At 44.4% G+C, this 26,851-nt stretch overlaps 1 long non-coding RNA gene across 1 annotated transcript; it reads right to left on the bottom strand.

Moving 5' to 3' along the window:
- Nucleotides 1-14,182: 14,182 nt before the first annotated feature.
- Nucleotides 14,183-16,689, bottom strand: LOC135312275 (uncharacterized). Its single transcript, XR_010371842.1, has 3 exons — nucleotides 16,620-16,689; nucleotides 15,705-15,853; nucleotides 14,183-14,349 (listed from the first exon to the last, which is right to left on the bottom strand). It is a non-coding gene; the product is annotated as an uncharacterized LOC135312275 (long non-coding RNA).
- Nucleotides 16,690-26,851: the final 10,162 nt, after the last annotated feature.

The raw sequence follows: 26,851 nt of genomic DNA, 5'->3' as shown, positions 1-26,851 counted from the left end.
AAGCAGGGTATCATTTTATTTTAAAGCCATATATAGCACTTAAAACAACAGCATCCTAGAGTTGTTAAGACACATCAGAATTTAAGAGAAAGTTCTGTAGCCTTGTATTCAAAACGGGAAGTCATCTTGAAGCATCTGACATTTTGGAGTGTCAAAAAGGTGAAGTGAATACTGGATAATCGTGTAACTAAACACGGGCATCCATTTGATACCCAAGTAAAGGTATTTGGAACCTATAGCAGATCAAAGAGCAGCAAAACCATTTCCTTTATATATGGAAAAGCCAATGTGATGTCACACTCTTCAAGGGCCTTGCGAACAAGGCATCAGGAGGAAACAGATTGCTGCAGAGGCTTGTTAGAAGCTTTATTAGGAATAGATGGTAACCCAGCTTTGAAAGAAAATAAGAATAATAAACAAAATAGCATTATTTCAGTACTGCTCCAGAAAGTCAGTACTTCGTCACAAAGAAAACTTCTTTTTCTACAAAACACCAAAACTGCAAGTGGGTTTCAGCTGAGTCGTGTCTCCTCACAAACAAAACCTTACAGAAAGAGCCCATCTCTTAGAGAAAGGAATTAAGTTCCAAAAATCTCTCCCAAGCATTTTAAAGGCCCCAAGGGCAAAGCTATCAGAAATCATAGAATCATAGAACCATTTAGGTTGGAAAAGACCTTTAAGATCATGAAGTGCAACCATAAACCTAACACTGCCAAGCCAACCACTAAACCATGCCCCTAAGTGCCATATAGAGAGTTTTAATGCATTTATTGGTATCCTGCCCATGGGAGATGGGGAAGGGCTGTATATACATGCTCTGTATTTGTCTGCATGTGTATAGGTTTTACAGACAATATAACAAAACCAGAAGTACTTTTGCAATGGTGTTTTGGAAATCTTGTGGTGGATCAAGGGTTTGCCTCCAGTTTGCACATCTTACGTACAGCTCTTGGAAAATCCCTGTTAAAATGGACCATTTATACAACAGGAGCTGTTTGGTGCCCACTGTAGTGCAATGTGCATAGCCTGCTTCCAGCAGCACACCAGTCCTGCTTCCATCCCACTTAACTTCTACCTCACCCAGCCTCTGCTTTACCCCCTCAGAAGTACTGCCCAACCTGATGCAAACAGAAAAGAGAAGAGGAACAAGAGATCAGGAAATCAACCTTTTAATTAACATCTTAAATGCCAATTGAGTGTTAGTTTCTTAAATGGCCTGTGTTTAACGGTGTAAGCTTTTCCTGGTCCCCCAGCAACATTTGGAAATGAGAACTGACAGAGGTGAACAATGCAGTAGAATAGATGCCTCATTGACATGAAAAAAAAAAAAAAGCATATTGCAGATATTGTTTACTTAGAGGTAAGTTTCTCCAAGGCTGAATTAACAAAATGTCAGTGCTCTGATTAGATTAGTTTTGCACTAAGTTCACTTGTGGATCTCGGGCTCTTTTCATGGGAAGATGCAGGCACCATAACAGCTCCCTAGTATGCAGGAGCCTAAGCATCTGAGATCCAGGACCCAGCACTCAGTGCTGATTTCCTATGGCACTGTACAGGGAGATTGGGTTCTGCTGCATCATTTTCTCATCCTTCCTTCACCCAGCACAGGGTAGAAGGATTCCTCCATCTTCTCAGAACAGAAAGGATTAAAGCCCTTCAACCCTCCCTCAAGAAGCAACATAGTCTATCCTCCAAAAGACATGAGCAGGGGTTTCTTTCCATTTTAGAGCAATGCTGTACCACTCACAGTTTTCCTAGCTGTTATTTAACAGAGATGCAGAGATGAGTGCCCCCCTCAGAGCAAGAGGCTTCTCACCCATGTCTGTAAATCCAAGCTTCAGAAGGAGAAGTCTTCACCCCTTGTGTCAAAAGGGGAAAGGAGCACGTTCCTTGACCCATTGGGCAGAAGCACAAGAGGACTAGGGTCTGCTCTGACTTCTTGGGGAAAGGGGAGATCTGGGTTCCTCTCACTGCTTCTGTGCCTGTTAAACGTGAAGTGTATGACAAGCCCTTGTAGGAAGATCAGAACCTAGGTCTTCTGCTTCCCAGATAAGGGAAAGGATTTAGAGTTTTTTCTGGATCCCAGATGGACTTTGGAGCAGAGTCCAGCAACAGAGAATAAGAACAGAGCAGAACTTCAAGAATCTGGAAAACATTGGTGTCAAATACTCACTGATAGAAAAAATGTGTATGTTTCTAGTGGGAGTTGAACACGGGGTTTTAAGCTTACAATTTTGGGCTTTAATTCTTGCTTTTCATGTTTTTATTCTTTCTGCAAGAGTCAACTCCTACTCTTCACTCTCTAATAATATCTTCTGAAGTCAGTGGGTCTGCTGAGAAGTAGAAAACCTTTTATCCAGATCAACATCTGAACTGGGTCACCATGCACCAGCCATACAAGAGAGGGAATAGGATTCTAATCACCAGTCTTCAGTCAGCTTGGGCTTCACAGGTCCTATGAATTTCCCTGGTAGAAAACCTCTCTTCCCCAGATTCTGCATTGTCACAGCTGCAACTGTAGCTAAAATCCCAGTATTGCAAAGCCTGGGGTAAGAGTGCAACTCTGAGAATAAATAAATGTGTATATACTTCCGTATAGCACGAGAAATTCTGCTCAAAATTGTACAGGTGACTTTATTTACATCTGTGTCAGGGAGGTCAGAATCTCATCCAAAACGTTCAGCTTTTTCTGTTGGCTAGCAAAAATGTTCACACTCTCACTAAATCTATCTTATAAATCACCTTGACAGTCCTCATAATTCAACACAATAGGGCTCTTTGCAGAAAGAATTGTCTCTCAGCTGATGCAAGGGGATGGACAAGATAACCTAAGAGGCTTTTATGTCCATGAAAAATTCAGTTCTTGACCCTTTTCTTATTCCTCTGTGACTCCACCCATTCAGGAGCAGTTATATCTGAGCATTAAGGAGATTTCTCTCCATCAGCTCCCCAGCTCTCTTTGCTAGTCTGTATGCTGTGGCATTCTCCTAGTTAACATATTCTCTTTATATTCTTTACTCCAAGACTCATTATTCTACATTTATCTGCACCGAACTGGATTTGTCATCTTTTTGCCCAATTACTTAAATGATCTAAGACCTTTTGTGTCTAACTGCATTGTTCTTCATTATTTACCTCTCCTCACCATTTACTGTCACCCAGAAATCTTGCTTTCAGTACTGTCCAAGTTATGTCTATAAATAATAAAGCATTTAAAGAGCCATGGTATAACACTCATAGTGAAATGCCTTCTCAGTTGAGACATTGAAAATAAACACCGTTTCTGTATGTTTTACACATCTTAGTCTGATGCCTTCCTGTCACTCTCTGCTACCTGCAGCCTTCAAATGTAAAAGGCACATATTGAAGCTGCCAACACAAACGTTAATTTATGAGCTGACTGTCTCAGGGCCATAAATCAAAAGAATATTTTCTACCTACCTGGACTCCCTAGGTTGTAAAATAACCTTATGAGTACATTGACAGCTGTGAGACTTAGTAATTATGCAGATCCTTTCTGCTGACTCAACTGGCAGGGAACGGAGGAGATGTGATGACTTCCTTTAAGCTACAATTTCCCACCCAGCTGGAGAGGACCCCCTTCTCCGCAGTGGTATGGCATCTTCTGGGATAAAGCCCTGCTGGTGAGGTCAATCCCTTTCTCATTCTCAGGGTAACATCTGTGTTAAAAGATAAAGGGGTTGTAGGGAAATCAGAGGGACAGTGAAGGAATGAAGAAAAGTTTCGATGCATGAGGGAGCCTGAAAGTGAGGAAAATAGTAGGAAGAGCTACAAAAAAGATCAAATGGCAAGTAGGGGAGCAAGTCCTCTCTGGCAGCCAGAGAAGAGGATACATTTTAAGGCAACTTATATTCCTTGTGAACGGACACACAGAGTTATTTTTTCATTCAAAGGCACTCTTGTGTTCTGGGAGTGGACAGCACACACCCCCGTTTCAAAAGATAGGAAGACTATAGCCTGTCTTTCTTAGCCAAACTCATTAGTTTTGGAAGCCCATTTCATGGATGGAAGAGAACCAGCAACACGCACACACATAGATATACGCACACACAGAGACACCAGACCAGCTTACCACAAATTCTGACCTCTTTGACCCTCACCCTTAGGACCCCTATTCTTTGCTCTGCTCACACTGAGCATCATATTTAAATGAGGTTGCAAGGTCTTCCAATGTCATAACTATTAATTTTCTTTCCCGAAACACCACAGCACATTTTTTACAAGTTTACAAATAAGAAATAAATAATCTTCACCTATACCTGTGAAGCCTGAGACCAGGTAACAACTGCAGTAGAAAAGAGTAGGTGTTAGAGACACATCCTTCACTTGTGACCAATAAGTGAGATCTTTTGCCACCTGCAGCAATCCGCTTCATTCTTGATTCGTCCTCGATCTTCCAAGTGTATGATGCCACCAGTGAAAAGCACTTTGAAATAAAATGCATCAGCAGCTACTTTCCATTCCTTCCTTGGCACCCTGGACAAACTCTTGAAAGCCATGATGATCTCTTACATGGTTACCAGCAGCAATATTAGAATGACAAACATGAAGTTACTGATGAATCTATTTCGGCTGCTGGAAATGCCTAGAACTGGCTAGTGCTACTGAATCATCAAGCCTTTCCACATTCTTTTTTAGGGCAAGGTGTGGACATACTGAAGGGACTGGCAGACCACAGTACCCCCATGCAGTATCTGTTCACAACTGAAGACTGGTTCCCTCCCAACTCTCCTAATGGAAAAAGGAAGCAGGAGCAAAGCCCTACCCCTTTCTTTCCCTCCTCCCTCTTGCAGTGAGGGCTGGTAGAACACGCAGCAGAGACATGCTTTATCCCATTAAGGGTTGTAGCGGTAAACAGGCTCTTCAGCAATACCAGGGATAGTCATGTTCTCAAGTGCAGTAGCTAACAAACAGCCGAGAAGTTTCTGGATGAGCAGTTCACAGAAGCTGCAACAGAGGCTACCAGTTTGGTCAAGCTTCCCACCGTCCGTCACCAAAGATCGCTGCTCCAAGGCTCTCGCTACATTGCAGATGCTGCTTATTGAGAATCCAGCTTCTACATCATTAGCATGCAGGAGATGACAACCAGGAGAGCACAAGGCATATATCAGGAGACCAGGGAATCTGCTGGTTGTGTATCTGCATCCTCAGTTTCTCTCAGAATTACAGATCTGCCCGTTCTTTACTGTCATCCTTAACTGGTCTTTAGGAAGTATCGCTGTGGAGAGGGATGGCCAAGAACAGCAATTTCTTCTGCTGAGGGAGTAGATGTATGTCCACCTCTAAAGGAACAGCATTTCTCTGCAAGCATTTCTCAGTCCAGCTTTTGCAGTGAAAGCAATTTCTTCTACCATCTCTGCAGTTCTTGCTTTTCTTGCCTGTTGGGGAAGAGAGGACCATCCCCATGCTTGGCTCTTTCTGGAATTCACACAGGGGTCACAAGCTGGGGAAGGAATTAAAATTAATTTAGCAGGCTGGGGAGAAAGGAGAACTTAGAGTCTTAAGACACTATTGGTGCTTCACCAGTTTCTTCTGGATTGCAATTTTAGCTTCTTGAGCACTAGATAATGTCCATCATGAATGCAAATGGGGGAGGGAAGCTCAGTGCATATGCAAAGAGTGACTACCTGCAGGCTTTCCTGCTGTCAGTAAGGCATATCCAAGCTAATCTAACAAGCCTGTCAGACCAGAGCATCAGCAGAATTTGAGTCTAGGAAGTCCAGAGCCGTGATATAAACTGATACCTGTATTAGGTTGTCATATTCTGCCACCTGAAAGACATCTATTTTAACAGTAGGCAAGCCCACTTGAGTTTATGTGAGTCCAAGTCCTATATTTCCTCCCAGACCAATTTCCATAATTATTCTTCAAATATTTAAACTCTTTCCCTTTTTAAAAATTTACCTGCATTTGTTTGGGAGAGACTTCTTCTATCACAGAAATATGAGTCTTTGTTTAAAAATGTCAGTTTATATAGCATTGTTCCTTTTGCTCTTAATCCCTGCACAATAAAATTTCCACTGGCACCTCACTGCATCTGGCTAGCTTGATACTTTCATAGGTTTGCAGTTTATTTCTTCTTTTTCTCATTCCATTAGAGAAGTTGGAATGGGCCTGAAATCCCTAGTAGCTTGAGTTAATTTGGGAAAAACTAATATCAAAAGTTCTACCCAGAAATGATACTAAACAAATGTAATTTCTCCCTCTAAATATTTGATTAGGACAGATTCCCAGGACATGTCACTGCTCAATCCCTACAGTGCTGGACTAATCAGTTACTTCAGGCAAAATTAATCTCAGCTTTACCTGTCCACAACATAGATTTCTGCACGGGAGCTTTTAACCTCCCATGGAGAGCTAGTGGTGTTCCCATGGAGGGCTCAGGGTTCAGGAGAGATCTGACCAGAGGTAGGGTGAAATGTGTCATATCCTCCATTGACCATACAGCTCAGCTCTGCACTATCTGTAAATGAAGGGTGGCTTTCCCAAATGGAGATAGTGATGGCTGCATTGTAGATTAACACATTTAGCCATATGTGTTTTAGATAGTTATACACTCAGTCCTACCAACAAAGAGGTATAATGAGGAAGTAGAGCACACTCATGGTGGGTGGCATCGTAGCAAAATGTAGCATACAGGCTCCAGTATATCCCTACTGAGAATGTGCAAACAGATATTTCAGAAGCTCATAACTGAAATTAATGGGGATGAATTTTAATATGAGTAGCAGAAGGCACATCCCTGGCACAAGGGGGACATCATGTCTGCTGTGGAACATCTGGATGCTCAGCTCAGGACCTGGGTAAAACAAGCAGGCTTTTCCATTCCTTGTTACATCTTACAGCCAAATCATTTTTACTGAAATTAACTCATAGAGAAAAAATAATACTAAAAAACCCTCCAAACCAACCAACTAACAAAAAAAAAACCCAACCCAGAAAATAGAAGCCCAGGAATAGGCAGAATATTTTAGCCAAAGCAGTTATGGTTATTCCATGATTGTATGAAAGCCTGGCAAAACTTTTGAAAAGAGGGGTCATATAGAAGTGAAAGTGTTAGGCAGCTTTATAAGCTGCACTGTCAGCTCTGACTGTGCTTGTCCCTGAATAAAGACCCAGCTAAGATTTAAAGCCTAACATTAGAACTACTTTCATTTGCTCCTTCATTTTGAGAGTGGTTTTTCCATAGGCAAGAGGTTAATAATAAGATACGGAGAAGGGTACAGAAGGTGATTGCATAGCTTAGATTAAACCAAGATTCACTGGTACACAATCATTTGCTGCTATAATTGCATTCAAGTATATCTATACTTGATTGCCCAGGTTTTCTTTCACAGCACCTTTAAAATTTTGCTCCAATACCTGTGATGAAGTTACCTATGAAATGAGTGGGACTCGGTATTTTAAAACACCGTGTACTGAGCAAACTGCTAACAGGGCAGACGTAATACTGGTTTATTATGTGAATAATGGGATAAAGATCATCCTAGGTTATCACAGTTAAGGACCTTTCTTAGCCTGAAAGAACATAGTTTAAAAAATAAATAAATAATTTTTACTTTGTTAAGTCCAGCTTCTTGAAAGCTTGTGGGAGATTTTACTTACCATTGAACCCACCTATGGAACTGCTGTCTTTAGTTTTATTTAGCCCTGAAACAGCTTTTCATTTCAGGATGGGTAGGCAGGTGCTGTTCTCCAGCCCCAGGCATCTGACCACTGATGACTGCTGCAGCATTTGCTTTTTCTGTGCCTGCCTACACTTCCTCCGAGGCTTAACTGTTCCCTGATATTTCTTCATTCAAGGCTTTCCAAGTTCTTGCTCCTAGTCTCATTAGGGTATGTGCCTATATGCATTACGTACACATCAGCTGGTGTCAGTAGGACCGATCTTGTATGTAGGCCTTTGATGTGTGTGTAGGGAGGCCATGGGAGGGAACATATAGAAAAGATGTCCAAAGATGTGGGTGAAGAGCATAGCAAACTTTCCCTGCCAGAGAGAAAGAAAAGGTCACCTCCATTTCTTTGAATCAATGCTTCATTAACCATGAATCTCATCATCTCTCTGTCTTCAGTGTAGCTCCCATTCACTGTCTCACTAACCTTGATTTTGAAAATGCTGGTACACCCTCCTGTGCCCCAAGGCAAGAGGTCCTACCTAGTGTCCTCACGCATCTATTTGCTACAGGCCTTGCTGGTATCAAAATATGTCGGACTGCAGGGATCCTGAGCCCTCTGTGCTACTCTGCAAGGCATTTAGTTGCACGAATTCATCCTTCCTCATTGCACAGAACTCATGAAAGCAGATGTGTCTGATTTACTTGGTTTTCCTCCAGAAGTGCAAGTCTTCATATGGGATATTGTTCTTTTACTGGCATCGGTCGGGAGGTTGCTGTCAAAAACGATCATGGACCTCAAGACAGCCTGCATTACTAACTGAGCCTGGGAAGTTGTTACCTGTCTCATCTCATTGTAACTAGTGATGTTTTCCACAGTAAGTAGCGAATATAACTTTTTCTTTTGAAAAAGGCTATTATTTTCAGAACTGGGAGACCCAAAGCTTGATATCTGTTTATCAACGTTCAGTCAATACCTGGGAGCAAGGGGACAGAGGTGTAGAAAGACAAACAGAGCTGATAGATACACACCATTATGTTGACCAGTACCAGGTTGAGTTGAGCCATGAGTTCATTGTACCATGGAGGAATGCCAAGAGGGTCTGCAGCATGCAACGAAATGGTTTATTTTCAATTTGGGGGGAAAAAAGAAAAGTAATTACAGAGTCACACAAGATCGGGGTGAGGTCTTGCCTTTCTAAAAAAGCTCTGTGATCTGGAAATCTATGGAAAGAGCAAAGGGCTAAATGAATGGGCAACAGCAAGCAAAATGAAGTCTGAATAGATAAAAGGTAACACATGATGGAGATGAATCTCCACTTTAAAAAGTTTAGCCCAAAATATGTCTCTGACTGTGTCAAAGAACTTCACAGAGCCAGAAGTATTTTTCCCCTTCAACATTTTTCTTTTAGCTAAAATTACACTGCTACTGTATTATTATTTTATCACAATTGCGTTTTTTCCTCTTTCTTGCCCTCTCTCTCTCACACGTACACAAAATCAATAGAAAGACATATTGAAAATGCCCTGTTTTCCCTCTTTTATTATAAAAAGGCTGTTGCAGCAGCCAGAGGTTTAGGGTTTTACAATAAAGTGGCATTGCTAACTGGACCCAGACAGATAGGAACGTGAAACGCAACAAAAGGTTGAAAATGATGACTAAACTTAGGGCTGTCTGAGCCTTGATTTTTCAATTCTGAACCCTCTTTTTTAGTCTGTCATGGCCAGTGAAACAAGTTAATGGGGCTAGAAAATGAAAAGCCCCTTTTCTGTTTTGTCTCTTAATAATTTAAGGGCACCTCCAGCAACCAACCCAAATATATTTCTCATCACACACAAAGCCTTTAGGCATGAACTCCAAAGAGGCACATTAGTGTCGATACATCTGGTACACTGTCACTTCCCAGTTTAGCTAACGTCTTGCTTCTCCTTTTTTCCCTAACACTTGTGTCTGAAGAGATGCTGGCTGCTGCTGCTTTTTTTCAGAAAAAAAAAAAAAAAAAGAGATTTAAAAAAATTATATGTATAAAAATATTCCCTGATCCAGAAATCTCTTGGTAAAATTCAAGAGTCTGGCTATGCAGAAGATGAGGTTCAACAATTCTAATAGCTGCACTTGGCCTAAGACCTATGAAATAACAGTACCCTTTCACTCCTCAGAAGTCTGTTTGCATGTGGGCAGGATCGTTTCATTCACTATAAAGAAGAATTGATACAGATGCACAACACAATATTCCCTTGAAGGAATTTTCTCAGATTAAGTGAAAGTAATACGTGAAGGATTAGAGCAGCAGCCGCATTGTAGACAACAGGACTGCAAGCTTTAAGCTGAAAGGAGTGAAAAGATATAGCAATGCATAAGTATCCTTGTGTTCAATATCTCTTCAGAAGTCATATTTCATGGTGGAATTATATTATGGGGATCAGCCTGGGGCAATGCTTCTTTTGCATCATTACATCCAACAGCCCACTCTAGTTCATGAAGCAAGTCAAGTGAGCAGTAAACTGGAAAAAGTACTGCTCTGCATGTTAGTAAACAGTCTTGGAAAGGTGGACTGCTGAGGATTTGTAAACTCATTTTTACAGATGGGAAAATAAAGGCAGAGCATCTGGGACTAGGTCATGGAGTTGCTCAAGGCAGACTCTGATGTCAGCGCTTTTGGCTCCCAAAGCCGTGCTTTGACTAGTGAACCAAACCCTCCCGTTCAGCAAGAAGTAAAATGTCTGAAGTCTGAAGAATTGGGTGAGTTTGCCTTGGCACATCAGCAACACAGCAGGTGAATCAGGGTAAAATCAGCACAAGTTGCACTCTTGGAAGGCAAGAGATGCTGAACTGCAACTGCAGTTTTATGACAGTCTGCGAGGGTCAGACAGTCCGACTGCCCTGGAGCATCAAGGACACCTCGGCTAGCCTGCCCCAAAGTTGGCACCCCACAGGGGAACAGCATATCAGCACCCACAAGGAGTCACTCTCAAAAACACAGGCCGATCCATGGGGCAAAAAAATCCCACCAAGCACGTGCTTGTTTTCATCCAATAGACATTTGTGAGCAAACTCAACACAGTGCAGTCCTGGAGCCAGGCTGTGCCTAGGAGGACTGATTTCGCTGTCTTTAGCCCTAGTTTCAGTCGTCGGTTCCCTTGGCTCCAGTGGCATCAGCTATTATTTACCTTACTGTGAAAGCAGAAGCAACACAGAGGAGGTTTTCAGTTTCCCACTGGGGCTCTTTCTTGGACACCATCTCACAGCCAGGCAGAATTATCAATCTCTTCTTCCAAAAACTCTCTTCTCAGGGCTGGAAATCCTGAGATGCTGAAGGTCAGGAGGTTTAAGGTACACTGGCAAAACTCTCTATCTCCAGCTTGCATTATTCTGGGTGCTGGCCAATGTTATCAGTCTCTTGCCAAAAAGGAATAGCTATTATGGCATTGATTTTCTGCCACAAAAAACCAGGGAGAGTGACTTCTAGTTAAATGGAACAGTAGAAAGTGCTCCAGCCTTTTACTGCACAAAGGGCTGTCTTGATCTCTGATGGCTGAGACTGGCACTGAAATCCTTTCAACACCAGTGTTCCAACAGGAATTAGAAAGAACCAGTAGAAACAACCAGTATGCAACAAGCAGATTTTAGAAGCTATTATGGATTAATCCCAGATACCAGGGTCTCCTGGTGACACAAAAATGGTTAGAAAGCTAATAAATTGTGTTGGAACACTAACATTCAACAGTGGAATCAGATCTGTAGACTGTATTCATCATAGATGGATAGGGCTGCACCACAGCAGTGATTTTTTTCAGTGTCTCTCTCTGTTGAAAAGGATTTTATCTGCTTATTGACAAAAATAAGTCCAGCCCAGGCTGCCCCAAACATTTCACCTTTAAATGAACAAACAAACAAACAAAACCAAAAGTGACAGTAAATATCAGTCACTAATTCCTAAGCTTTGTTGACTATGCAGATCACTTGGCCTCTGAGAATATATTTTCTTGCTGGATTTCTAGTACTCCCACTCTGTTTTGGGTAAGAATGTGTATAATCAAAGGTTTTGGGGGTTTTTTCTGGCATATCTATTTTTCCTGGGCTTGGCCAGAGCACAGAGGAAGGAAAAGTAGGAAAGAGGTGGGGGTAGAGAGGGAGACAATTGTCAGTACAACAGTGGAGGTAGCTAACCTGTTCTGAACCTTACATAATCATCTACTTCAATTCAGTTTGAGCCATTGAGGATGTGAAGGGTCATGTTTTATTCTTATTTCTACAGATTCAAAGAAGTCAGAGATAGCTTAAGCTCACATTCTCCAAGCTGAAAATGAACCTGAATGCACTGTGTCTGAAAGCAGCCTAAGCCATTAAAAAGAAAAAAGTCTGAAATCTCTTCCATCCAGCCCTAGACAGACTGACAGCCTTAGAGAGCAAAGTCCATTATTAACTTGCTGACTTCATGCACAGCAAGGCAGAGCATGAACTTCTCTGGTTCTCTTCAAATTTAGCTTAATTGGATCACCTACAGGATGAGAGGATAATTTAGCATAGAGGTCCAGCCACATCTTCATTGCACCCCTGATCCTAGAACAAAGGCTCCGGTTAGGAGGGTGCGGACACCTAAGAAGCGAGGTGCCCTGAGCCTATCTGTCCGTGTCTGGAAGCCCTCTGATCACACAGGTGAGGGCAACCAATCCCGTCACTATTGATCTGAATTTTCTTCAAGATTGTGGCTTAAAAGTGAAACGCTTGTCTGAGACTCTTTCGAAGGAATCCTAATGAGACATCAAAGGGAAAGGACCACACTTCTGCCTCCAAACCATTCTCCTTAGGGATTTAATCTAACCCTACTGAAGGCAATGAAAGCTTTCCATAATTTCAGTTGGTGCAGTATCAAATCCATGTGGTCAGAGATGGGGTGGTTTCACAGACCACAGGTGATGCATTTCCCCCTCTGGCCATCACTCAGAAACCTTGTCCTTACACAGGCTCATCCTCCACCAAAGTCTCCCACAGGAGTTTCCCTCTAGAAAATTAAGAAAGGCCTTGGTTTTCTTAATAAATTGGACTTTAAAAAGAATTTAAGCCATCATATGAAATTTCAGAGAATTCAGTTCACTAAAGTAACTAGAAGAGCTATGAAGAGTTTAAACCATTAATTAGAGGGGATGAGACTATTCATGGATTAGAAACTTGTTTTTCAAAGGAGGAAAGAAGCAGCTCTGTCATCCCGGCAGTGGGAGAGCCAGGGGCCCTCTTATCCTTTAGCTGCAACACCCCATGGTTTTGGTCTCTGGCTGCCACACAGACCTGCCAGCAGAAGCCTCCTGCAACCCCCAGCTTTGCCTGGGTGGCCCCTGTGCATCAGTCAGTCCCCGCAGACCCTCTGGTCCCATCTTCAGCAGCGACTTGTTTGAACCTATTGAGCACAGTGTCAGAGTAATGAGGCAGGAGTTGTCCGTACTGCTGCCGGCTCCGTTATCTCGCACAATATCAGGAGTGAAAAAATGGCTGCTGGGGTTTTTTAATGGTCTGGCAGGAGCCTTGTCGATAACAATTCTTTACTTGGGTTTGCTGGAAATTACAGCCATCTCCTCTGTTCAACTCCATTTCTCAGCCTCTTGTAATTTTGTGGAAATAGTTTTGAAACAGCTTCTCTGGCTTTAGGAAAAAAAGAATAATGAAAAAAAAAAAGCAAATTTGTCAGTGTTGAACACGCTTTTCTATCTCTTAAGCAGCAATAGATGCGACTGGTTGCTTATCTCTCACTCTCCTGTGTCAATATTTAGGAGTCAGTACTAGCAAGACTGTCTCTGGTTCTCAGTTACAGCTCTGGATATATTCTACCGCACCCAGCTCACTTCTGGATCCCTGACAGCAGCTACCTTACACATGTCTCATCAGCACCCCGTGACACAGGGTAATCTCAAAGAGATGAGCAGCTGAAATTCTGCTTCTATCATGTTTCCACTAAGCTGAAGTCAGCACGGCATCGGCATGTCCTGTTCCCCATGGCACCTTCCCCAGGCCCCACGCTGGGCCGCGCGATGCTTCAGAAGCCTCTTCATCTCACGCAAGATGCAATAATTGGCTAAAATCCCCTGCTGGAGCTGAGCCTGTGCATGGCTCCTTCCCTGCTGCAAGAGTTTTCTGTGTCACTTTTAGCAACTTTTTTCCCAATGTTATGCTGCTTTTTAAAAAAACCAGAGCCCCTGGCTAGGAACTGCTGGTTTGTTTAGTGCACAACCAGTCTCAGCTGAAGCCCATATAAAGTCTTGCAGGTGCTGGAGACTCAGTTGGTTTGAATCTGTGCTCCTCCTTTGACTTAAGTGGACCCATGCCTTATTACACCAAGTGCAGCTCTGCTTTTGGGGATTTAACACATTTCCCCTCTAGATGTTTTGCTGACCATCTCCTGAGAGGAGAGTTTCCTTGCAAGGTGTCCCTTACTTTGTGCATCAGGGAGAAATAATCTTTTGCCCTCTATTATTTAAATGGAACCCAAAACTGTTCTAGGCACCTCCCACCACAAATGCAAAGAGCTGGAGTCTCCTTCACATACCTTAAAAGCTTCAGACAGGCAGTAAAGAAAACTGTCAGATACAGCTGTCACTGCAAGCAGTGCATCAGCGTGGTGGTCCAGTCATTTGGAGGGGGCAGGGATCCGAGGGAGAGGGATGGTCCAACTCAAGCATGGCACCTGTGTTGTGGGTTTAAGTGGTGCGATGATCAGTGCTGCTTTAGACTGGGCAGAGAGAAGACAAAAAGTCCTGAATCATCCATCTCAGCCAACAGTGCAGCATGAGATATTCTTCTATTCAAGAAGCAGCAATGAACGAGGAGGAGCAGTCTGAGAGTGGAGTGCCTACAAAACGTCCACCTAGAAATGTTAAAGCCACCTACAGGATCCAGGGGAGTCACCGATTGGACATAAAGTGAGAAGAGGGTGGATTTCTGTATGACTGCAGTGAAAAATGGAAAATCAAGAAGGGCAAAATGTGTGCTGGTGGGATGGCCAGGAAAGGCTGGAGAGGACTGGGAGAGCGGTGTCTTTGGGAAGGCCTGGAGGCAAGGGGCATGGTGCACATAAAAAGCTACTTGGTGAGAGACGTTGCATTGCAAAGGTCCTTAGCTGGTGCTGTGTCCCTGCCATAGTGGGGAGAAGTATCCAAAAGGTGGTGAGTGGTGGAAGGTAGGAATGGGGTCCCAGAAGAGCAGGGGAAACCCCATCCCTGGAAACATTCCAGGTCAGGTTGGACGGGGCTCTGAGCAACCTGATCTAGTTGAAGATGTCCCTGCTCACTGCAGGGGAGTTGGACTAGATGGCCTCTAAAGGTCCCTTCCAACCTAAACCATTCTATGATTCTAAGAGGGCAAGGGAGCAGTGATGGAGAAGGGATTTGGCATGGAAAGCACCGAGGGAGACATTTGTTTAGTGAGAAAATCCCAGCCAATGCTTAGGAAGCAACGAGGAACCATGTCCAGGAGAAACAGTCTAGAAAACAGCAAAATAACTGCCTCCAAATCAAGTAGCTTTCAGAGAGACTGTGAATGGCAGGACTCAACAAAAGGTTGATTTTTGTGTAAGTTCACCCTGTTTTAAGCTCCCAGGCTAAAACACCAGCTACTTTGAAGGCCTGTCAAACCCTCTCTCCTGTCGTCCAGGCCAAACACAACATGTTTGAATGGCATCTCAGCCCATACAAAGCCAAAAAGTGCCAAAGACCATTTACTGTCTGGGTACCTCTGAACATTACCCATTTTTTAAGTTTGACAGAGTTAGTCTCTCTAATTTTAAAACTAGTTGCCACACAACAGAGAGAAGTTGGGAACTCTCTGCCACATCTTGTATTCTGTGTTTCTTCCCAAGTTGCTTCCTCAGACAGGGACAGACATCTCATGGGTGAAGTGCCCCATCAACTTCCAGGCATTATGTCCTGGAATCCAGTTCTTTTCGTAAGAGTGTTAAACTCCGACCATTATTAGGCAAACTGAAGCCAACATGCACATGCTGCCAGACAAATTGAATTTGCTTTCATTCAGTCAATTAGGATAAGCTTCCATTCTCACATCAACTGTTTTGCACACACATGCAGGCATGGTCTCCTCTTCTGCTTCCTGCAGTTGCCAGCATAAGGCCGGCAGATATTCAGACAAACAACTTGTGGCTTTTCTGTGGCTGATTCAGACCCACCTCTTGGTTCTCACAAGATTCTTTCTAGACTTTTATATCTAACACCTGCTGGAGAGAGTTATCTCAGTTATCATTGTCACATTCCAGCCCTTAAAAAAACAAAACCCACAAAACAAAACCCCCAAAAAAGGCAAGAAAGAAGAAAGACAGGGAGCTGTTAAAGAAGACAACATCTTTCATTTATCACCTTGTCCCAAACAAGCAGATAGCTTTGACCCTCTTGCAGGCCAGCGCAGATTAGCTGAGGAAACCAGAAACAAGCAGTGAGCTAGAGAGCATCCATGCCAGGACTTGGTGGTGCTGTGGTTGCTAGCTAATCAAAAGAGAAAGCTTTTTCTGTGCTCCTCTACCCCGTCTCAGTAGCAGGCATAGTCACACACACTCGCCATTCAACGTGCTTCATTTTATGCTCATGCAAAGAGCTACATAAACATTATTATTATTTTATTATTATTATTATCCAATGGTTCCTGCTTGCTGGATCTCAAGGCAGGCACAAAGAGTGATTGTTTGAAGAGGGGAGCTCAGCTCCGAACGAACACCTTCCTTTTCCAAATTTTAAACATAATATCAAATCTTCACCTTTTTCTCCCCCTTCTCCCCTGCATGTTCTGTGGACCTGAAGTTTGATGTTATTTCTTTTAGCTGCACAAAGGTGCGCAGAATAAGGCCATATTCCCTCATCTACCCTCACCAAATTAGCCCCGCTTGTTTTAAGATAGGGGCAAACACACAGAGGCCTAAAGCACTGCAAAAGCTGAATCTTAATCAGAGATATTTGGTTATACCAAGGTCCCAAGAACATCCTTACCTAGCAGCAACCTTTGTCTTTCAACTCCTCTTCCATGTGTTTTCCTTTGAGTCTGTGAAGTCCATGCAGCTTCCTAATCAAATCACCAAAAATGTGCTGAAAAAAAATGGTCAGCTTGTGATTACATTTTCGGGGGATAGCTAGCACATGACCAGCATTAATCACTCAGTACACCCGGGTGGGTGGCTGAGTCCCATGGGCTTTCAATAAAATGTAGAAAGTGCTATATTTGTCCTTGAAATCAGTAGCCTTCCACCGAATATGGTTCTATGATTCTGAATCAAATGGATTTTTTTCTTATGTCTAACTTGTTAGCACTGCAGATCTCAGAATAGAATTGACAATGCTACTAATAACAACATTTTAAAGTTATTATCCTCACTGAAGTCCTATAGGATTTTATTAGTGCTAATGCAATTCCCCCAGACTCTAATGATAAAAATGCACTTTTCAAATAATCTTACAGGCGTATCATTGCTTTCATTGCCACTTATTGGTTTCCTTAAATACCAAAATATACCAAGGAGGAGAAAGAGGTTGTTTTAGCAGTTACATTTCCTGCAAAACATTGTATTAACTGTGCTCTAGTATGCCTCTAGGGTCGATGTATTTAAAACTGGGGAGATAAAGCAGGAAAGGTCAGGGAGTAGGTTATTGCAAACTAGTTGGTGATCAATCCTGGCTGAAGACATGTCTTTTTAGTTCACGTATTACAGAAAATCCCAGCCCCCATTGCATTTTGTTGTGTTATGCTCAGCGCTTGTCCCATTATGCAACGTAGTTTTAAGAAGTGCACCCTACAGATTGTGACTGCTTTACTAATATTCTCATCAAGCTAAAGTGTTCAGTTGTTGCAGTGCAGTGGGTGGAAGGGGGATATAATCTTTAAAAATAGATCCTCAAGTCTTTTCTTAGATTGCAAAAAATGTCTTAAAAAAAAAAAGAAAAAAAAAAGAAAAGAAATCCAAGCTACCACAGACTCCTCCGTTCGTCTGAAAGCGATTTGTTGGCAAGAATAGAAGTTTGGTTTCTAAGGTACAGTGAAAGAGCATAGAGACGGCCTGAGGTATGGGATAAATATGCCATATTTCTCAGTTACACAAGGTGCTGTAGCTAAGGGAAGATGCAAAGGGGGTACCAGGATGAAGCCGCTTGCCAAAAACACCCGAGAGCATTTGTATGTAGTGCCTTGTGTTCAAACGTTCAGTACAGGTGTGACTCACCCTGCTGAGACATGTGTGCCAGCCACTCTGCAGCTCATGAACGAGACACTGCAAGGCTAAGAAACCCTTTATGGCTTGCTCAGACAAAAATCCAGGTGCCAGCTGCCCCTTGCATGGGGACAGGCTTCCTCCAGCTTTTACAGAGGAACCCAGTGATTCTTGCCTCGCTCATGATATTTCAATAGACCCAAAAGCTGCAGGAGTTTCTGGTAGCACTGGTGCTCTTGCTGCAAAAATCAGTATTTAGAGAGCTGCAGTCCTGCAAGGTCCTTTCACAGGCCATCATCCCTCACCACCTGCAGAGAGAGGAAATGGCCTCAAGCTGCGCCAGGGGAAGTTTAGGTTGGACATTAGAGAAAAGCTTCTTCACCAAAAGGGTTGTCAAACAGTGGAACAGGCTGCCCAGGGAGGTGGTGGAGTCTCCATCCCTGGAGGTATTTAAAAGAAGGATAGACGAGGTGCTTGAGGATATGGTTTAGTGGTGGACTTGGCAGTGATGGGTTAGCGGTTGGACTCGATGATCCTAGAGGTCTTTTCCAACCTTAACAATTCTATGATTCTATGTACCAAGGGACAGCCTTGGGCTGGAGGGCTGCCACATGAACCTGGGACTAGAGGAGGGATGGTGAAAAGCTGGGTGTAGGTGAATCAGACTCAGAGCCTTACGGTGGCTGTGCCCTACAGAGCCCCTTGCAAGAGAAGGGGGATTTAATTCCACTTTGTGGAGACCAAACCTGATGGCTCTGTGGCGTCTGATAAACCACAGGGAAATTATGAGAGGTTATGACAAAAGGGTTTGGATGACCAGCCATTTCCTATATTGAGATGCTTTGTGGGGTCACGACCCTTGGTGGGATGGGTTTCACAAAGACAGAGGCTTTCTCAGAGCTGTTTTCCATTGAGATGCTGGTTCTGCTCAACCTGCAGACCAGAGCCTCTCAGTCAGAGGACATCACATTCTTCAGGCACTGGGGTCAGGCCCTGCTGGCCTCCCTATTGCAGCTTGGTCTTTGCCATTTCTCCATACAGGGTCATCCTCTTTGTGCCTGTGGGACCGGAGGGTCCTGGTACCCAACTGCAAAGGGAACATCGTCACTCCAGATGGAAGGTGCAGCTAAACCAGATTGTGAACGAGCCAAAAAGGAGAGGTGAGAAAACAACACAAGTGCTGAGAGGAGATAAAAGCATCCTTCAGGCTGCCACGCCCGGATTAGCCCTGGGAGGGCACCAGCATGTGAAGTAAAGTCCAGATTGAGTTGATCATTATTTCATGCAGCATGGAGAGGTTCAGTTTGTGACCCAGATTTCCTTGCCAAGTCCTTTCTCCAGACACTGTTTTTAGCATAAAATAATTGCTTCATCTATCAGTCAATTAAGCCTCACTGATGTTGAACCCTTACCTTACTGGGACATTGCCTGCAAAGTGATACATGACAGAGAGTAATCATCACTTCATTTCATCTCAACTTTTCATCTTCAGGAAGAAGACATCTCAGCTCTCCCTTGCCCAGAGAAGCCCCACATCCCACATGCTTCAGCCCATGTGAGCTTCTGCTCAAGCTAGTGATGATGTGAAGGCCAGCCAAGGGCAAGGAGATGTCCAGGATTCATCTCAGAGAAAGTATCCAGAAGAAACTCACACATACAAGTTTCCTTCCCCTGTGATAACCACAAGTACGGTTGCATTCCTCTTTTACCCCATAAAACCTCCCAGCATTGGAACTCCTGCTTTTTCTGGGCGGGTCCAGCTGGAAGCATCTACAACCTTCTGTGGTGGGGTGGAGAAAGACACCAGCTTTCCATTTGTCTGCTCTGAGTGTGTCCTTCCATCCTGTGGGAGTGGCAGGGGGAATTATGGATAGGATGAAAGAAAACAAGACTCAGACTTATCCTTAGCTGACTAGCCTACAGTGCCCCCAAAGCTTCTTGCAGGTTATTTTAAATTGCACCCTTGTAAATCAATTGTGTAGGTCAATTTTAAAAAAAAAAAAAGACATAAGATATCAAAAGACTTGCTGTGTCTCCACCTGAAATCAGAGCCCAGAAGTCCCCCAGCTCAGTGATGGCCCCACCTCAGAGAGGGCCTAACCCAGACACTTCCCTGTTGGACTTGGGCATCCATCCCGCAGGGCTGGAGTTGCTCCTGCCCCAGCATCCAAGCTCTGGTCCTGCCAGAGACCCAGCAGTGGCGCAGGGAGGCACAGAATCTCTTTGCAGAGTCAGGTCTTGAAGCAGGGTCAGAGCAGCCCTAACACATGTCCTTGGGGACGGCAGGAGTAACCCATTCCTGGGTGCATGCCATAACCCTGTTAAACCTTGAGCTTCCTCTCCCTCCAAGCAAGCTTTGTCTTGCATAGGATTCAGCTTCTAGAGAAAAACTGGTGGAAGCCCATCACCTGGGACTTTGGGTTTAGGTTGCCTGCTAGGTCCCTTGTGAGCCAAGCTTCAGCCCACAAAGGCCCACCTCTCTCCACAGGCCATGCAGGTAGAATCATAGCATCATTAAGGTTGGAAAAGACCTCTAGGATCATCAAGTCCAAGGTACTATTTTATTTGCTCCTCCTTTCCCACCTGTCTCTCTGGCTCCTCATTTCAAATTCTTTTAATATATTTCACCCATTTGTCTCCCTCTTGTTAGTGTTACCGTAAGCTGTGCTATCTGGTGCTCACCCATGCTCAGAGCAGAAAGAGCACGGGAAGCTGTGACAGATGCCCCCACTCTGAGTGAACAGTGCTTTGGTTCGGGCATCACCAGTAAGTGGTCCTGACTGAAATCAGCCCAGCTAACAGTACCAGCCCCAGCTGGGACTAGGCAAAACCAAAACTGCTACAGCTGCACACCTGCACATGCGCAAAAGGTGGGAGGGTGGGTGGGCGTGGTGCGGTTGACGACGAGTCAATCGGTTTACGCTATAAAAATTTGTAGCCCCTCCAAGCCCATTGAGCAATCCTACACAGCAGCAGGCAGCACGGCGGGGATCTCCCCCTTGAGCCGGGACGCCTCTCAGGGTTAATCCTCGAGGTTGAGAGACCCCTTACCTAGCATCTGATATCTAGAATGAGGTAAGTGGTATTTTACATTGGGCCTAAAAGTATATTGATTGCTAGCAACATTTATATATATCCAGCTATAGCTTAAGTATTGGAAGTGTGGTCAGTAGTAGAGTGTTTGGCCATTGTTTAAAGCAGTGTCTAATCACCATCTAAATTATTTAAATAATTTTCAAATCAGTGTCAAATCACTGTTTAACTAGCATTCAATTGTTGCTTCATAACCATTTGATTACCATTCAGTTTTCATTCAATCATCAATTCATTACCATTTGACCATTGTTTGATCATTAATTAAAAACCCTGTTAGTTAACCCCATAACAATGGCTTCTCGTAATAATTCACCTGCAACTGAAGTCTCAGCCACAAGGTGAGGGGACACATTAAGCAAAGAAGCTATGGCACATTTAGCCCTAAAACCCCCAGCTGTCCCCAAAGGTCACCGCACTGTTACACCACACTCCCTATGAAGCGGGGTCCTCCACTGAAACTGAGCTGGAAATGTATATTATTCACAACACAGATAGCATCTAACAGTTGGGTTATTTTCCTCTAATAAACCTTTCCTGAACCAAACCATTCTTCCCTTCTGTGTCCCCACCTCTCATCCTGCTTCCGCAAGTAAAGGCATTTCCTATTGCAGCCACGGGACCGCTCCATCACAGCACCGAAATTTCCTACAGCCTTCCCAGCATTTGTCCTCTGAAATGCCTGAATATGTACAAAGGCTTTCGTAAAGCTGAATTACTCGCAGGAAAACTGGGAGCAGAGATCAGCAAGATGTTGAAAAGTCAACCAACACGTAGTCGGGTCGGCTTGTCTCCTTGTTCCCTGCCAGCGTTTAGTGCAACATCTGCGGGGTGGAGGGCGGGGAGTGGAGGAGCAAAGGGGGGGACGACGCTGTGTTGAAGCAATGGTCCATCTCCCCCTGCTCAGCAATCACAAGGTTCATAAGTTACGGGCTTTTGTTTGAAATCCCTGATTTCTCCGTTTATTGAGTTGTGCAGCTAATGTATTGGGTAGGTTGAAGAGTTTATTAACTTTCAGGAGAGTTACATTGCATCATGATTATATAATTTAGGGGTTTGTTGCAGAATTATACTAGGTTTGGGTATTAAACCATCTATTTTCATTTTTCTTTTTTTTCCCCCAATAGGTATGAACATGGGTTATTCCTGGGTGGAGGAACATTATTGCTGCAAGCCTGGCTTGTGCTCGCTATCTCGCCTGGAGCACGGGGAAAAGCTGCCGCTCTGGTGACGTGGTAGGTGCTGTCATTTGTGTTTTGCTTGCTGGAAAGGTCCCACCCAACCCCGTTTGTACGCAGCGAGCGTGGGTCCCTGCTCTAAAGAGATAAGGGGGTAATGGATGACACAGGGTGTTTTAGTGGCACCGCAGGACTGGCAGTGCCCGCCTGGCCCACTGAAGGGCTCTGGGATCTGGCTGGAGGGATCACTGCAGACGGATTTCAGGCTGTGCTGTACAGCTCCTGGGGGAAGCAGCAGCACTGCACTTCAGCAGGATTTTTTTTTATTATTATTATTTGATTTGACTTTTTCTTGCCAGTAAAAGATTGCTGCAAACAATGAGCTTTTAAATTAAAGGGAGTTAATGAAAGTGTACCTGTGATAACTATTACCGGATCCCTTGTACATTCAACAGTCACATTAAGATGATTTCTTATTATCTCTAAATCCATTCCAGAGGCATGTTCTTACTGTTACAGCCCTCCTGTGCACCATCGCAGGTGCAGGTTTGCTGCCCAGCGTGGCAGTAAAGAAAAAAAGGCCAACTGTGATGCTACAGCCCTGACTTGGCTTTTTATTTTTTTTTCTGAGACAGATGAGCTGGGGCTTACCAGGAACCCTGCTCAACATTTCCCTCAGATAAAGCATATTCATGTAGCCACATCCCCTGGGCATTCTTAATGCAAATGGAGACTTCACCTAAAATGAGAGGAAATCTTTCTTTTGTTATAAGGATAGCAATGCAGCTTTTGCTGAGAGTGTGCCGCCTTGTACGAAATGGTATCAAACAAGACAAAAATGGAATATTGTGTTGGTGTAGCCAAGGCTGCTGCAACCACTTCAGTCCCTGCAGTCGATCAGGCAGAGTTTTCTAGCAAGGCAGACCATCCAAAATATATTTGGTGCATTGTCAGTCACAGGTAGTGTGTGAAATATGCATTTTCATACAGTAGCCGCTTCGTTTTGATTGAACCAGCCATTCACCCCTGAGCTCTTCTCTCTGATACAGCTCGGGGATTTTACCACTGTTTTGGTTTTGGTTTAACTCGCACATCAAGTTACCAGTAACAAGGTGGGTCACAAGCCAGAGGCCAGATCTGTGTCTTAGTGACAAATGAGCAGCCGCTAATCGTTCCTACCAGAGAGGAGATGCTGAGGAGGCACAGAAAACCCACTGCACGCCTCACTGCCGCCGTCTACTATGGAGGGGGTGGCCCGATCTTGCTTCATTGATTGTTGCTAATTCACATTGCTTGGTTTGCGGGCGGGGGAGGCAGATACTTCTTTACTGAGAGGATGATCAAACACTGGAACAGGCTTCCTAGAGAGGTGGTCGATGCCCCAAGCCTGTCAGTGCTGAAGAGACATTTGGACAATGCCCTTAATAACATGCTTTAACTTGGTCAGCCCTGAAGTGGTCAGGCAGTTGGACTAGATGATCATTGTAGGTCCCTTCCAACGGAAACTATTATTCTATTCTATTCTATTCTATTCTATTCTATTCTATTCTATTCTATTCTATTCTATTCTATTCTATTCTATTCTATTCTATTCTATTCTATTCTATTCTATTCTATTCTATTCTATTCTATTCTATTCTATTCTATTCTATTCTATTCTATTCTAATTGCTTTTGTTGGACCCCCAAGCACAAGGTGCATAAGGTTCACATGGTGAGGGAAGGGCATGTGGCTGGGCAACATGCTCTCTTGCTTGAGTCGTTGGGGTTGGTACACACTGCGGCTGTCACCGCAGGGTTGGACCGCCTGTAGCTCCAGGGCCTCCTCTCTTAATGTGAATTATAGTATCACCAAGGCAGAGGCTTGAAAACAGTTAGAAGTCATCTTTATATCTTCAGGTGGAAGTGAGGAATAGAGCTGCTGAAGTGTTTCCTCCTGGGAAAGACTGTGGAGTAAAAATAAGCTTTGAGGCAAGCTGGCAAGGCCGTACCTACGTGTGTGAGGCAGTTGCCTTGCACTCCTGGGCTCTGCAGGGTGGTCTGAGGAACACTGTCCTCCTAGTCAGCCTGAATCTGCCCCCAGATCCCACCCACCCGGGCACCCGCATTAACTGGGGTGTCCCAAATATTGCAAAAAGACCGAGACCACCACCACCACCGCTTCGATTAAGTGCCACGCTGCCAGGGAGCTGAGGGGGCTGTGACAATCTGAAGTGCTAGGACCTGCTGTCCCCTTTAGCGTTTGGAAGAGGAACTGGGAACCACATCACCAGCGCTGTGCAGGCAGACGTGGCATTTAGCGAAGCTTAACTTCTTGCTGCACGGCAGTGCTTCGCATTCAGTATTTTACATGTAGCACTAGGACTGTGTATAAAAAGGTTGTCACTAAGCAACAAAACAAGGATTTTGCAGGAGATAGTAAGGTGATACTAAACCTCCTTTCCTCCTCCCTCCTCTCCAATGTACCAGGGTCACAAGAATCACAGCCTTGCCTGTGTGGTGGTCAGGAGCCGGTGGGAGGACTGATAAACAAGGGAAGAGAGGACAACGGTATCATGGGCTAATTCAAACCAGATGTGCCAGGTCTGAAGGGAGGGCCCAGCCAGCCAGGGCTCTTACTCTCCTCCCAGTGCCTAACCTTGACCTAAAGCGGGCAGCAGAGCAGGCCAGGAGGTGGACAAGCCTGTAGCAGGCAAAGGATGCACTTGAAAACTTCATGGACTCATCCATGGCACAGACTCCGGGACTCTCCCTGACCCCTCCAAACCCAGAAACCAAGTGTTAGGTCAAATGGACAAAACGGTACAGTCTAGTTGCAGAAAAGTGACACAAAGAAAAGTGAGGAATTACAAAATAAATAAATCTGATGTCAGAAAAAAATTCCCTGAAATTGAAAATCTAAAGAGGCAGTGAAAAAACAACGAGGTTTGGAACTGAGCCTTGCAACAGAGCGGGAAGCAAGGCTGACGATGCAGCGGCTTTTTCAGTTTTGACTGCAGGCATCTGCCTGTTCTGTGCCCAGCATTGCCACCAAAAGAACCAGCCGATGTCCCCAGTGCAATGAGCAGAGGCAAGCTAAACCCCGGTAACGGTGATGGGTGGCACATTTCAATTAGCATCCTATATGTGCAAACAGCTAGAGCACCATCTCCCATCTGCCAAAACACTGCCGCCTTATCTACAGTGCAGCAAGGGGTGTGGGGAAAAGAGAGAGGGGAAAATATGACCATGCTAATTCAGTAACAGCTCAAAGTGCCTCTCAGCTGAGGGTCTCATCAGAGCAGGTTTGCACAAAGCCAAAATAAAGCTGCAGCAGGTTTCCCTCTTCCCCCGGACATTTTACATCGGTGGTCCCCAGGAGACCTGTATTTCCCAATCATGTGGCCCCTTGCTGACATGCCGCGTGATGCCCTGCTTGCCTGGAAGGTCACTGTGCACCTGGCCAATAGTGTGCATAGCGAAAAGGAAAAATACTGGGAATAAGCCGCAGTCCTGGTATTTGTAGCACAGCAGCGCTGAAGAGCCCATGTACAAACCCGGCCCCCGTGGAACTGCACTCTGGATGGGGATGGAAATGCTCTTGCCCACCTCCAGAGAAATGAGGCTCCTGTGCTCATGCAGTTTGCGTGCAGAGGTGTCCCCCTGGGTCCTTTTAAACAGGTTAGCTAACGTCATCTGTTTGATGGGACAGGGCAGGGGGATTTATCTCACCCAAACACCGTGGTCTGCTAAGTGGATGTCTCCATCTCAACTATTCACCTTGGCCTCTCTAAAGCCACAGGTAAAAAAATAGGCATTTCATATTGGAAACATGACTTTTCTGATGCCGGGTGGGTGTTTCCTCACAAAGCCCCTTTCTCCCTGTGGATTTCCTGGGAAGCACAGATGACTGCCCAGGAACCATCACAACAGCTTGTCATGTGGCTCCTGTTCATATCTGGTGGTTTTAAATACAGAGGCTTGTGTTAACATCACTGACCTCTCCTGTTTCTCCCAACAGAGCTTGTGTGACCCCAAGCCCCCAATATGGATGGCCCACAAGCTTTAGAGGACATGATTTTATATTGAAACCAACAGCAGCAACATTTGATGAGCTGTACAAAAGGGAAAATCTGGTAGATTTACCCAATATTCCCAAGCATTTGCATATATTGTCTTATTTTGTGCTAAATTTAAACGCTCATTATCACTGGGCTTCGTTCTGATGCCACATGGAAGTGGCCAATATCTATCTACTACAAATCTGGGCTAGGTCCCTGCAATGCCCTCCTCAAGGGACTTGGAAAGACACAGCCCTGGCCAGGACTTCAGCCAAGTGTGGAAAGACAGGAGCATCTTGTATTTCTTCCACTGAAAAAAAGAGTCTCAAGGGGCTCAGCTGTCCAAAGGAGTGAGAGCTGGGATGGGATGGGCAGGCTTTGCACCTTTACACCCTCCCCCAGGTTTTTTTATTACATTGCAGATGCCATGGTAGGGAAGGAGAAACCTCTTACCTGTTTTGCCTTGTGCTGGGGGTCCATCTTCTCTGGTGACATCTTCCATATACGCAAATGCCCACAGCTGGCTGTAGGGCTTATTTTAATGAATTAAATTATCCTATTCAACTCTCATTTCATGGCTCTTCCGCTCTGCTCTTTATTTACTTTACACTCACGTGTACCCGTGCTCCTGTGCTTCCTCCAGGGATCTGCAGACACCCAGGCTGGCAAGGTGACATCCTTCTGGGGTGACCTCCTTCTTCACCCCTGGAG

Source organism: Phalacrocorax carbo, chromosome 2, assembly GCF_963921805.1.
Source record: "Phalacrocorax carbo chromosome 2, bPhaCar2.1, whole genome shotgun sequence".
Lineage (NCBI taxonomy): Eukaryota > Metazoa > Chordata > Aves > Suliformes > Phalacrocoracidae > Phalacrocorax > Phalacrocorax carbo.
Note: the sequence above shows the minus strand (reverse complement) of the source record. Positions and strands in the feature narration are given on the sequence as shown.